Source organism: Ranitomeya variabilis, chromosome 5 (genome assembly GCF_051348905.1).
Source record: "Ranitomeya variabilis isolate aRanVar5 chromosome 5, aRanVar5.hap1, whole genome shotgun sequence".
NCBI lineage: Eukaryota > Metazoa > Chordata > Amphibia > Anura > Dendrobatidae > Ranitomeya > Ranitomeya variabilis.
Window position 1 is genome coordinate 5,851,232 of NC_135236.1, and position 14,404 is coordinate 5,865,635.

Consider the following 14,404-nt stretch of genomic DNA (forward strand, 5'->3'; position numbering starts at 1 on the left):
CTCCGCTATGCGTGGTAACACGCACCCGGCGGCCCTGCGACTCCGGACATGTGGCGCTTCTTTTAAGATCGCAGCATGTCCGTGTTCCTTGCGGCAGTCTTTGAATGTCTTTTACAAAAAAGTCAAAAAAGTCTTTTACAACTTACAGAGAAGCAAATTTATCAAAAGTTTCCCTGATATATTGCACTTTCTCTATTTTGCACTAGTGTTTTTATAAAGTTTACATAGTTTTTTTCTAAATAAAATATTTGGGTCTCTGTGGTCCCTGCTGTTTTACTGTCGCCACATGATTTGCTCCACAAGGGGGCCCACTGAGGTTCTGTCGCCCAAGGGCCCATGAAAACCTGGAGCCGGCCCTGGGTAAATACAAGAACCGCTATAGTGCTAACCTAATTGAAGTCCCATAGCCTATCAAACAAACATAGTAGATATTATTGGAGCAAGGTACCCACCGCACAGAGGACTGTAGTACTGGAGGCACGCTTCCACCCCAACGCGCGTTTCGGCGATCACACCTTCATCAGGGGTGTCACATGTTCTGTATGACCGTTAAGATCTTTTTGACGTTCATGGCGTTGTATCGCCATTCTCCCCCCTGTATGTGTGGACTTCCGGTATCGGAGTTGCTAACATACCGCGCATGCGTTCTACAGCGCGACATGTGGGACCAAAGACCTGCCGGTTAACACTTCCGGTTTACGCTCCCTCAATTCGCAGACACGGTGTTTCGGGCTGTTGGCCCTCGTCAGTGCGAAGCATGAGAACTGATTTGGCTAGGTGTCCAGTCCAGAGCCTCTCACCTAGCTAGGTGTCCAGTCCAGAGCCTCTCACCTAGCTAGGTGTCTAGTCCAGAGCCTCACCTAGCCAAGTCAGTTCTCATGCTTCGCACTGACGAGGGCCAACAGCCCGAAACACCGTGTCTGTGAATTGAGATACTGATTTGGCTTTTATCCTAAGTCATATTGCACGACTCGTTAGAGGGTTGATTGTGACTTGTAGGATCGCTACTTCCAACAGGTGGCGCTATAGAGTTTAAGTCCGCTTTTTCTCAGAAGAGGCAATTTGCATACAACTTATATTATATTTCATACAATATTGTTACAGTATACAGGAGCGGTGTACGTGTAGGAGGGTATTCAGGAGCGGTGTACATATATGAGGGTATACAGGAGCGGTGTACGTGTACATGAGGGTATACAGGAGCGGTGTACGTGTACATGAGGGTATACAGGAGCGGTGTACGTGTACATGAGGGTATACAGGAGCGGTGTACGTGTAGGAGGGTATTCAGGAGCGGTGTACATGTACATGAGGGTATACAGCAGCGGTGTATGTGTACATGAGGGTATACAGGAGCGGTGTACGTGTACATGAGGGTATACAGGAGCGGTGTACGTGTACATGAGGGTATACAGGACCGGTGTACGTGTACATGAGGGTATACAGGAGCGGTGTATGTGTACATGAGGGTATACAGGAGCGGTGTATGTGTACATGAGGGTATACAGGAGCGGTGTATATGTATATGAGGGTATACAGGAGCGGTGTATATGAGGGTATACAGGTGCGGTGTATATGAGGGTATACAGGAGCGGTGTATATGAGGGTATACAGGAGCGGTGTATATGAGGGTATACAGGAGCGGTGTATATGAGGGTATACAGGAGCGGTGTATATGAGGGTATACAGGAGCGGTGTATATGAGGGTATACAGGAGCGGTGTATATGTATATGAGGGTATACAGGAGCGGTGTATATGAGGGTATACAGGAGCGGTGTACATGTATATAAGGGTATACAGGAGCGGTGTATGTGTATATGAGGGTATACAGGAGCAGTGTATATGAGGGTATACTGTTGTGAATTTGGATTCTGGGCTCCCCCGGTGGCTACTGGTGGAATTGAACTGGTGTCTTCATCTTCTCTGTTCACCTGTTCCCATCAAGATGTGGGAGTCGCTATATAACCTTGCTGCTCTGTTAGTTGCTTGCCGGTCAACAATGTTATCAGAAGCCTCTCTGTGCTTGTTCCTGCTCCTAGACAACTACTAGATAAGTTGGACTCTTGTCCATGTTTGTTTTTGCATTTTGTTCCAGTTCACAGCTGTAGTTTCGTTACTGTGTCTGGAAAGCTCTTGTGAACGGGAATTGCCACTCTGGTGTTATGAGTTAATGCCAGAGTTTTAAAGTAATTTCTGGATGGTGTTTTTGATAGGGTTTTCAGCTGACCATGAAAGTGTCCTTTCTGTCTTCTGCTATGTAGTAAGTGGACCTCAAATTTGCTAAACCTATTTTCATACTACGTTTGTTATTTCATCTCAACTCACCGCCAATACATGTGGGGGGCCTCTGTCTCCTTTCGGGGTATTTCTCTAGAGGTGAGCTAGGACTAATATTTTCCTCTGCTAGCTTTATTTAGTCCTCCGGCTGGGCTGGGCATCTAGAATCAACGTAGGCATGCTACCCGGCCACTGCTAGTTGTGCGTTAGGTTTAGTTCATGGTCAGCTCAGTTCCCATCTTCCAAGAGCTAGTTCCTATATATGCTTATGCTATGTTCTCTTGCCATTGAGATCATGACAGTTTGACCGGCCCGCAAAGTGTTAATTGTTTGGGCTGAAGCAGGAGAAAAAGAAGTGTTGAAGGGAAATTTTTTTTTTTTCCCCTCAGAGTTTTGCTGCCTAGCCCTTAATTGCTGTCTAGCTGCTTCTTACCTCCTCTTAACCCTTGAATGGCTCTGTGTCCACCTGTTTGTAATGGATCTTCAGAGTGTAACTGCAGGTTTGAATAATCTCGCCACGAAGGTACAAAATTTGCAAGATTTTGTTTGTCATGCACCTGTATCTGAGCCGAGAATTCCTTTGCCGGAATTTTTCTCGGGGAATAGATCCGGGTTTCAGAATTTTCGAAATAATTGCAAATTATTTTTGTCTCTGAAATCTCGCTCTGCCGGAGACCCTGCACAGCAGGTCAGGATTGTGATTTCCTTGCTCCGGGGCGACCCTCAAGACTGGGCTTTTTCATTGACACCAGGGGATCCTGCGTTGCTCAATGTGGATGCGTTTTTTCTGGCCTTGGGGTTGCTTTATGACGAACCTCATTTGGAGCTTCAGGCAGAAAAAACTTTGATGTCCCTATCTCAGGGGCAAGATGAAGCGGAAATTTACTGCCAAAGATTCCGTAAATGGTCTGTGCTTACTCAGTGGAATGAGTGCGCCCTGGCGGCGACTTTCAGAGAGGGTCTCTCTGATGCCATTAAGGATGTTATGGTGGGGTTCCCTGTGCCTGCGGGTCTGAATGAGTCCATGACAATGGCTATTCAGATCGATAGGCGTTTGCGGGAGCGCAAACCAGTGCACCATCTGGCGGTGTCCACTGAGAAGTCGCCAGAGAGTATGCAGTGTGATAGAATTCTGTCCCGAAGCGAGCGGCAGAATTTTAGACGGAGAAATGGGTTGTGTTTCTATTGTGGTGATTCTACTCATGTTATATCAGCATGCTCTAAGCGCACTAAAAAGCTTGGTAAATCTGTTTCCATTTGCACCTTACCGTCTAAATTTATTCTATCTGTGACCCTGATTTGCTCTTTGTCATCTATTACCACGGACGCCTATGTCGACTCTGGCGCCGCTTTGAGTCTTATGGATTGGTCCTTTGCCAAACGCTGTGGGTATGATTTAGAGCCTTTGGAGACTCCTATTCCTCTGAAGGGGATTGACTCCACCCCATTGGCTAATAATAAACCACAATACTGGACACAAGTAACTATGCGTATTAATCCGGATCACCAGGAGATTATTCGCTTTCTGGTGCTGTATAATCTACATGATGATTTGGTGCTAGGATTGCCTTGGCTGCAATCTCACAACCCAGTCCTCGACTGGAGAGCTATGTCTGTGTTGAGCTGGGGATGTAAGGGGGCTCATGGGGATGTACCTGTGGTTTCCATTTCATCATCCATTCCCTCTGAAATTCCTGAGTTCCTGTCTGACTATCGTGACGTCTTTGAAGAATCCAAGCTTGGTTTGTTACCTCCGCACCGAGAGTGCGATTGTGCCATAGATTTAATCCCGGGTAGTAAATACCCAAAGGGTCATTTATTTAATCTGTCTGTGCCTGAACATGCTGCTATGCGAGAATATATAAAGGAGTCCTTGGAAAAGGGACATATTCGTCCATCGTCATCTCCTTTAGGAGCCGGTTTTTTCTTTGTGTCAAAAAAAGACGGCTCTTTGAGACCATGTATTGATTATCGGCTTTTGAATAAAATCACTGTTAAATATCAATACCCATTGCCGTTGCTGACTGATTTGTTTGCTCGCATAAAGGGGGCCAAGTGGTTCTCTAAGATTGACCTTCGTGGGGCGTATAATTTGGTGCGAATCAGGCAGGGGGATGAGTGGAAAACCGCATTTAATACGCCCGAGGGCCACTTTGAGTATTTAGTGATGCCTTTTGGTCTTTCTAATGCTCCGTCAGTTTTCCAGTCCTTTATGCATGATATTTTTCGCGATTATTTGGATAAATTTATGATTGTGTATCTGGATGATATTCTGATTTTTTCGGATGACTGGGACTCTCATGTCCAGCAAGTCAGGAGGGTTTTTCAGGTTTTGCGGTCTAATTCTTTGTGTGTGAAGGGTTCTAAGTGTGTTTTTGGGGTACAGAGGATTTCCTTTTTGGGATATATTTTTTCCCCCTCTTCCATTGAAATGGATCCTGTCAAGGTTCTAGCTATTTGTGATTGGACGCAGCCCTCTTCTCTTAAGAGTCTTCAGAAATTTTTGGGCTTTGCTAACTTTTATCGTCGATTTATTGCTGGTTTTTCGGATATTGCTAAGCCATTGACCGATTTGACTAAGAAGGGTGCTGATGTTGCTGATTGGTCCCCTGATGCTGTGGAGGCCTTTCGGGAGCTTAAGCGCCGTTGTTCCTCTGCCCCTGTGTTGCGTCAGCCTGATGTTGCTCTACCTTTTCAGGTTGAGGTCGACGCTTCTGAGATCGGAGCTGGGGCAGTGTTGTCGCAGAAAAGTTCTGACTGCTCCGTGATGAGGCCTTGTGCCTTCTTTTCCCGTAAATTTTCGCCCGCTGAGCGGAATTATGATGTTGGGAATCGGGAGCTTTTGGCCATGAAGTGGGCTTTTGAGGAGTGGCGCCATTGGCTTGAGGGGGCCAGACATCAGGTGGTGGTATTGACTGACCACAAAAATTTGATTTATCTTGAGACCGCCAGGCGCCTGAATCCTAGACAGGCGCGCTGGTCATTATTTTTCTCTCGGTTTAATTTTGTGGTGTCATACCTACCGGGTTCTAAGAATGTTAAGGCGGATGCCCTTTCTAGGAGTTTTGAGCCTGACTCGCCTGGTAACTCTGAGCCCACAGGTATCCTTAAGGATGGAGTGGTATTGTCAGCCGTTTCTCCAGACCTGCGGCGGGCCTTGCAGGAGTTTCAGGCGGAGAGACCTGATCGTTGCCCACCTGATAAACTGTTTGTTCCTGATGATTGGACCAGTAGAGTCATCTCTGAGGTTCATTCTTCTGCGTTGGCAGGTCATCCTGGCATTTTTGGTACCAGGGATTTGGTGGCAAGGTCCTTCTGGTGGCCTTCCCTGTCACGAGATGTGCGAGGCTTTGTGCAGTCTTGTGACGTTTGTGCTCGGGCCAAGCCTTGTTGTTCTCGGGCTAGTGGATTATTGTTGCCCTTGCCTATTCCTAAGAGGCCTTGGACGCACATCTCGATGGATTTTATTTCAGATCTGCCTGTTTCTCAGAAGATGTCTGTCATCTGGGTGGTGTGTGACCGTTTTTCTAAGATGGTCCATTTGGTTCCTCTGCCCAAGTTACCTTCTTCTTCCGAGTTGGTTCCTCTGTTTTTTCAAAATGTTGTTCGTTTGCATGGTATTCCTGAGAATATCGTTTCTGACAGAGGGACCCAATTCGTGTCTAGATTTTGGCGGGCATTCTGTGCTAGGATGGGCATAGATTTATCTTTTTCGTCCGCTTTCCATCCTCAGACGAATGGCCAGACCGAGCGGATTAATCAGACCCTGGAGACATATCTGAGGTGTTTTGTGTCTGCTGACCAGGATGATTGGGTTGCTTTTTTGCCATTGGCGGAGTTCGCTCTCAATAATCGGGCCAGCTCTGCCACTTTGGTGTCCCCGTTTTTCTGTAATTCGGGGTTTCATCCTCGATTTTCCTCTGGTCAGGTGGAATCTTCGGATTGTCCTGGAGTGGATGCTGTGGTGGAGAGATTGCATCAGATCTGGGGGCAGGTGGTGGACAATTTGAGGTTGTCCCAGGAGAAGACTCAGCTTTCTGCCAACCGCCACTGTCGTGTTGGTCCTCGGCTTTCTGTTGGGGATTTGGTGTGGTTGTCTTCTCGTTTTGTCCCTATGAGGGTCTCTTCTCCTAAGTTTAAGCCTCGGTTTATCGGCCCGTATAAGATATTGGAGATTCTTAACCCTGTTTCCTTCCGTTTGGACCTCCCTGCATCCTTTTCTATTCATAACGTTTTTCATCGGTCATTATTGCGCAGGTATGAGGTACCGGTTGTGCCTTCCGTTGAGCCTCCTGCTCCGGTGTTGGTTGAGGGTGAGTTGGAGTACGTTGTGGAGAAAATCTTGGACTCTCGTGTTTCCAGACGGAGACTCCAGTATCTGGTCAAGTGGAAGGGATACGGCCAGGAGGATAATTCTTGGGTGAATGCATCTGATGTTCATGCCTCCGATCTGGTTCGTGCCTTTCATAGGGCCCATCCTGATCGCCCTGGTGGTTCTGGTGAGGGTTCGGTGCCCCCTCCTTGAGGGGGGGGTACTGTTGTGAATTTGGATTCTGGGCTCCCCCGGTGGCTACTGGTGGAATTGAACTGGTGTCTTCATCTTCTCTGTTCACCTGTTCCCATCAAGATGTGGGAGTCGCTATATAACCTTGCTGCTCTGTTAGTTGCTTGCCGGTCAACAATGTTATCAGAAGCCTCTCTGTGCTTGTTCCTGCTCCTAGACAACTACTAGATAAGTTGGACTCTTGTCCATGTTTGTTTTTGCATTTTGTTCCAGTTCACAGCTGTAGTTTCGTTACTGTGTCTGGAAAGCTCTTGTGAACGGGAATTGCCACTCTGGTGTTATGAGTTAATGCCAGAGTTTTAAAGTAATTTCTGGATGGTGTTTTTGATAGGGTTTTCAGCTGACCATGAAAGTGTCCTTTCTGTCTTCTGCTATGTAGTAAGTGGACCTCAAATTTGCTAAACCTATTTTCATACTATGTTTGTTATTTCATCTCAACTCACCGCCAATACATGTGGGGGGCCTCTGTCTCCTTTCGGGGTATTTCTCTAGAGGTGAGCTAGGACTAATATTTTCCTCTGCTAGCTTTATTTAGTCCTCCGGCTGGGCTGGGCATCTAGAATCAACGTAGGCATGCTACCCGGCCACTGCTAGTTGTGCGTTAGGTTTAGTTCATGGTCAGCTCAGTTCCCATCTTCCAAGAGCTAGTTCCTATATATGCTTATGCTATGTTCTCTTGCCATTGAGATCATGACAGTATACAGGAGCAGTGTATATGAGGGTATACAGGAGCGGTGTACGTGTATATGAGGGTATACAGGAGCGGTGTATATGAGGGTATACAGGAGCAGTGTACGTGTATATGAGGGTATACAGGAGCGGTGTATGTGTATATGAGGGTATACAGGAGCAGTGTATATGAGGGTATACAGGAGCAGTGTATATGAGGGTATACAGGAGCGGTGTACGTGTATATGAGGGTATACAGGAGCGGTGTATATGAGGGTATACAGGAGCAGTGTACGTGTATATGAGGGTATACAGGAGCGGTGTATGTGTATATGAGGGTATACAGGAGCGGTGTACGCGTATATGAGGGTATACAGGAGCAGTGTACGTGTATATGAGGGTATACAGGAGCGGTGTATATGAGGGTATACAGGAGCGGTGTATATGAGGGTATACAGGAGCGGTGTATATGAGGGTATACAGGAGCGGTGTATATGAGGGTATACAGGAGCGGTGTATATGAGGGTATACAGGAGCGGTGTATATGAGGGTATACAGGAGCGGTGTATATGTATATGAGGGTATACAGGAGCAGTGTATATGAGGGTATACAGGAGCGGTGTATATGAGGGTATACGGGAGCGGTGTACATGTATATGAGGGTATACAGGAGCAGTGTATATGAGGGTATACAGGAGCGGTGTACATGTATATGAGGGTATACCGGAGCGGTGTATATGAGGGTATACCGGAGCGGTGTATATGAGGGTATACAGGAGCAGTGTATATGAGGGTATACAGGAGCAGTGTATATGAGGGTATACAGGAGCAGTGTATATGAGGGTATACAGGAGCAGTGTATATGAGGGTATACAGGAGCAGTGTATATGAGGGTATACAGGAGCAGTGTACATGTATATGAGGGTATACAGGAGCGGTGTACGTGTATATGAGGGTATACAGGAGCGGTGTATATGAGGGTATACAGGAGCAGTGTACGTGTATATGAGGGTATACAGGAGCAGTGTATATGAGGGTATACAGGAGCAGTGTATATGAGGGTATACAGGAGCGGTGTATATGAGGGTATACAGGAGCAGTGTATATGAGGGTATACAGGAGCGGTGTATATGAGGGTATACGGGAGCGGTGTACATGTATATGAGGGTATACAGGAGCAGTGTATATGAGGGTATACGGGAGCGGTGTACATGTATATGAGGGTATACCGGAGCGGTGTATATGAGGGTATACAGGAGCAGTGTATATGAGGGTATACAGGAGCGGTGTATATGAGGGTAAACAGGAGCGGTGTATATGAGGGTATACAGGAGCAGTGTATATGAGGGTATACAGGAGCGGTGTATATGAGGGTATACAGGAGCGGTGTACATGTATATGAGGGTATACAGGAGCAGTGTATATGAGGGTATACAGGAGCAGTGTATATGAGGGTATACGGGAGCGGTGTACATGTATATGAGGGTATACCGGAGCGGTGTATATGAGGGAATACAGGAGCGGTGTATATGAGGGTATACAGGAGCAGTGTATATGAGGGTATACAGGAGCAGTGTATATGAGGGTATACGGGAGCGGTGTACATGTATATGAGGGTATACCGGAGCGGTGTATATGAGGGTATACAGGAGCGGTGTATATGAGGGTATACAGGAGCAGTGTATATGGGGGTATACAGGAGCAGTGTATATGAGGGTATACAGGAGCGGTGTATATGAGGGTATACAGGAGCAGTGTATATGAGGGTATACAGGAGCAGTGTATATGAGGGTATACAGGAGCGGTGTACATGTATATGAGGGTATACAGGAGCGGTGTATATGAGGGTATACAGGAGCGGTGTATATGAGGGTATACAGGAGCGGTGTATATGGGGGTATACAGGAGCGGTGTACGTGTATATGAGGGTATACAGGAGCAGTGTATATGAGGGTATACAGGAGCAGTGTATATGAGGGTATACAGGAGCGGTGTACATGTATATGAGGGTATACAGGAGCGGTGTACGTGTAGATGAGGGTATACAGGAGCAGTGTATATGAGGGTATACAGGAGCGGTGTATATGGGGGTATACAGGAGCGGTGTATATGGGGGTATACAGGAGCGGTGTACGTGTATATGAGGGTATACAGGAGCAGTGTATATGAGGGTATACAGGAGCAGTGTATATGAGGGTATACAGGAGCAGTGTACATGTATATGAGGGTATACAGGAGCAGTGTATATGAGGGTATACAGGAGCAGTGTATATGAGGGTATACAGGAGCGGTGTACATGTATATGAGGGTATACAGGAGCGGTGTACGTGTATATGAGGGTATACAGGAGCGGTGTATATGAGGGTATACAGGAGCGGTGCATATGAGGGTATACAGGAGCGGTGTACATGTATATGAGGGTATACAGGAGCAGTGTATATGAGGGTATACAGGAGCAGTGTATATGAGGGTATACAGGAGCGGTGTACATGTATATGAGGGTATACAGGAGCGGTGTACGTGTATATGAGGGTATACAGGAGCGGTGTATATGAGGGTATACAGGAGCGGTGTATATGAGGGTATACGGGAGCGGTGTATATGAGGGTATACAGGAGCGGTGTACGTGTAGATGAGGGTATACAGGAGCAGTGTATATGAGGGTATACAGGAGCGGTGTATATGGGGGTATACAGGAGCGGTGTACGTGTATATGAGGGTATACAGGAGCAGTGTATATGAGGGTATACAGGAGCGGTGTATATGGGGGTATACAGGAGCGGTGTACGTGTATATGAGGGTATACAGGAGCGGTGTACGTGTAGATGAGGGTATACAGGAGCAGTGTATATGAGGGTATACAGGAGCGGTGTATATGGGGGTATACAGGAGCGGTGTACGTGTATATGAGGGTATACAGGAGCAGTGTATATGAGGGTATACAGGAGCAGTGTATATGAGGGTATACAGGAGCGGTGTACATGTATATGAGGGTATACAGGAGCGGTGTACGTGTATATGAGGGTATACAGGAGCGGTGTACGTGTATATGAGGGTATACAGGAGCGGTGTATATGAGGGTATACAGGAGCGGTGTATATGAGGGTATACAGGAGCGGTGTATATGAGGGTATACAGGAGCGGTGTATATGAGGGTATACAGGAGCGGTGTACATGTATATGAGGGTATACAGGAGCGGTGTATATGGGGGTATACAGGAGCGGTGTACGTTGATATGAGGGTATACAGGAGCGGTGTATATGAGGGTATACAGGAGCGGTGTACGTGTAGATGAGGGTATACAGGAGCAGTGTATATGAGGGTATACAGGAGCGGTGTATATAGGGGTATACAGGAGCGGTGTACGTGTATATGAGGGTATACAGGAGCAGTGTATATGAGGGTATACAGGAGCAGTGTATATGAGGGTATACAGGAGCGGTGTATATGAGGGTATACAGGAGCAGTGTATATGAGGGTATACAGGAGCGGTGTATACGAGGGTATACAGGAGCGGTGTATATGAGGGTATACAGGAGCAGTGTACGTGTATATGAGGGTATACAGGAGCGGTGTACATGTATATGAGGGTATACAGGAGCGGTGTACGTGTAGATGAGGGTATACAGGAGCAGTGTATATGAGGGTATACAGGAGCGGTGTATATGAGGGTATACAGGAGCGGTGTACGTGTAGATGAGGGTATACAGGAGCAGTGTATATGAGGGTATACAGGAGCGGTGTATATGGGGGTATACAGGAGCGGTGTACGTGTAGATGAGGGTATACAGGAGCAGTGTATATGAGGGTATACAGGAGCGGTGTATATGGGGGTATACAGGAGCGGTGTACGTGTATATGAGGGTATACAGGAGCAGTGTATATGAGGGTATACAGGAGCAGTGTATATGAGGGTATACAGGAGCGGTGTACATGTATATGAGGGTATACAGGAGCGGTGTACATGTATATGAGGGTATACAGGAGCGGTGTATATGAGGGTATACAGGAGCGGTGTACGTGTATATGAGGGTATACAGGAGCGGTGTATATGAGGGTATACAGGAGCGGTGTATATGAGGGTATACAGGAGCGGTGTATATGAGGGTATACAGGAGCGGTGTACATGTATATGAGGGTATACAGGAGCGGTGTACATGTATATGAGGGTATACAGGAGCGGTGTACATGTATATGAGGGTATACAGGAGCGGTGTACGTGTAGATGAGGGTATACAGGAGCAGTGTATATGAGGGTATACAGGAGCGGTGTATATGGGGGTATACAGGAGCGGTGTACGTGTAGATGAGGGTATACAGGAGCAGTGTATATGAGGGTATACAGGAGCGGTGTATATGGGGGTATACAGGAGCGGTGTACGTGTAGATGAGGGTATACAGGAGCAGTGTATATGAGGGTATACAGGAGCGGTGTATATGGGGGTATACAGGAGCGGTGTACGTGTATATGAGGGTATACAGGAGCAGTGTATATGAGGGTATACAGGAGCAGTGTATATGAGGGTATACAGGAGCGGTGTACATGTATATGAGGGTATACAGGAGCGGTGTACATGTATATGAGGGTATACAGGAGCGGTGTATATGAGGGTATACAGGAGCGGTGTACGTGTATATGAGGGTATACAGGAGCGGTGTATATGAGGGTATACAGGAGCGGTGTATATGAGGGTATACAGGAGCGGTGTATATGAGGGTATACAGGAGCGGTGTACATGTATATGAGGGTATACAGGAGCGGTGTACATGTATATGAGGGTATACAGGAGCGGTGTATATGAGGGTATACAGGAGCAGTGTATATGAGGGTATACAGGAGCGGTGTATATGAGGGTATACAGGAGCGGTGTACGTGTATATGAGGGTATACAGGAGCGGTGTACATGTATATGAGGGTATACAGGAGCGGTGTACATGTATATGAGGGTATACAGGAGCGGTGTATATGAGGGTATACAGGAGCAGTGTACGTGTATATGAGGGTATACAGGAGCAGTGTATATGAGGGTATACAGGAGCGGTGTACGTGTATATGAGGGTATACAGGAGCGGTGTACATGTATATGAGGGTATACAGGAGCGGTGTACATGTATATGAGGGTATACAGGAGCGGTGTATATGAGGGTATACAGGAGCAGTGTACGTGTATATGAGGGTATACAGGAGCGGTGTATATGAGGGTATACAGGAGCGGTGTATATGAGGGTATACAGGAGCAGTGTACGTGTATATGAGGGTATACAGGAGCAGTGTATATGAGGGTATACAGGAGCAGTGTACGTGTATATGAGGGTATACAGGAGCGGTGTATATGAGGGTATACAGGAGCGGTGTATATGAGGGTATACAGGAGCAGTGTACGTGTATATGAGGGTATACAGGAGCGGTGTATATGAGGGTATACAGGAGCGGTGTATATGAGGGTATACAGGAGCAGTGTACGTGTATATGAGGGTATACAGGAGCGGTGTATATGAGGGTATACAGGAGCGGTGTATATGAGGGTATACAGGAGCAGTGTACGTGTATATGAGGGTATACAGGAGCGGTGTATATGAGGGTATACAGGAGCAGTGTATATGAGGGTATACAGGAGCGGTGTACATGTATATGAGGGTATACAGGAGCGGTGTACATGTATATGAGGGTATACAGGAGCGGTGTACATGTATATGAGGGTATACAGGAGCGGTGTATATGAGGGTATACAGGAGCAGTGTACGTGTATATGAGGGTATACAGGAGCAGTGTATATGAGGGTATACAGGAGCAGTGTACGTGTATATGAGGGTATACAGGAGCGGTGTATATGAGGGTATACAGGAGCGGTGTATATGAGGGTATACAGGAGCAGTGTACGTGTATATGAGGGTATACAGGAGCGGTGTATATGAGGGTATACAGGAGCGGTGTATATGAGGGTATACAGGAGCAGTGTACGTGTATATGAGGGTATACAGGAGCGGTGTATATGAGGGTATACAGGAGCGGTGTATATGAGGGTATACAGGAGCAGTGTACGTGTATATGAGGGTATACAGGAGCGGTGTATATGAGGGTATACAGGAGCGGTGTATATGAGGGTATACAGGAGCAGTGTACGTGTATATGAGGGTATACAGGAGCGGTGTATATGAGGGTATACAGGAGCAGTGTACGTGTATATGAGGGTATACAGGAGCGGTGTATATGAGGGTATACAGGAGCGGTGTATATGAGGGTATACAGGAGCAGTGTACGTGTATATGAGGGTATACAGGAGCAGTGTACGTGTATATGAGGGTATACAGGAGCGGTGTATATGAGGGTATACAGGAGCGGTGTATATGAGGGTATACAGGAGCGGTGTATATGAGGGTATACAGGAGCGGTGTACGTGTATATGAGGGTATACAGGAGCGGTGTATATGAGGGTATACAGGAGCGGTGTATATGAGGGTATACAGGAGCAGTGTATATGAGGGTATACAGGAGCAGTGTACATGTATATGAGGGTATACAGGAGCGGTGTATATGAGGGTATACAGGAGCGGTGTATATGAGGGTATACAGGAGCGGTGTATATGAGGGTATACAGGAGCGGTGTACGTGTATATGAGGGTATACAGGAGCGGTGTACATGTATATGAGGGTATACAGGAGCGGTGTACATGTATATGAGGGTATACAGGAGCAGTGTACGTGTATATGAGGGTATACAGGAGCAGTGTATATGAGGGTATACAGGAGCGGTGTATATGAGGGTATACAGGAGCAGTGTATGTGTATATGAGGGTATACAGGAGCGGTGTATATGAGGGTATACAGGAGCAGTGTATATGAGGGTATACAGGAGCAGTGTACGTGTATATGAGGGTATACAGGAGCGGT

At 46.9% G+C, this 14,404-nt stretch overlaps 1 protein-coding gene across 1 annotated transcript in view; it reads right to left on the bottom strand.

The window, feature by feature from the left end:
- FGF11 (fibroblast growth factor 11) overlaps positions 1–14,404 on the bottom strand; it is a 1,303,510-nt gene that overhangs the window by 747,385 nt on the left and 541,721 nt on the right. The window lies entirely within an intron of this gene.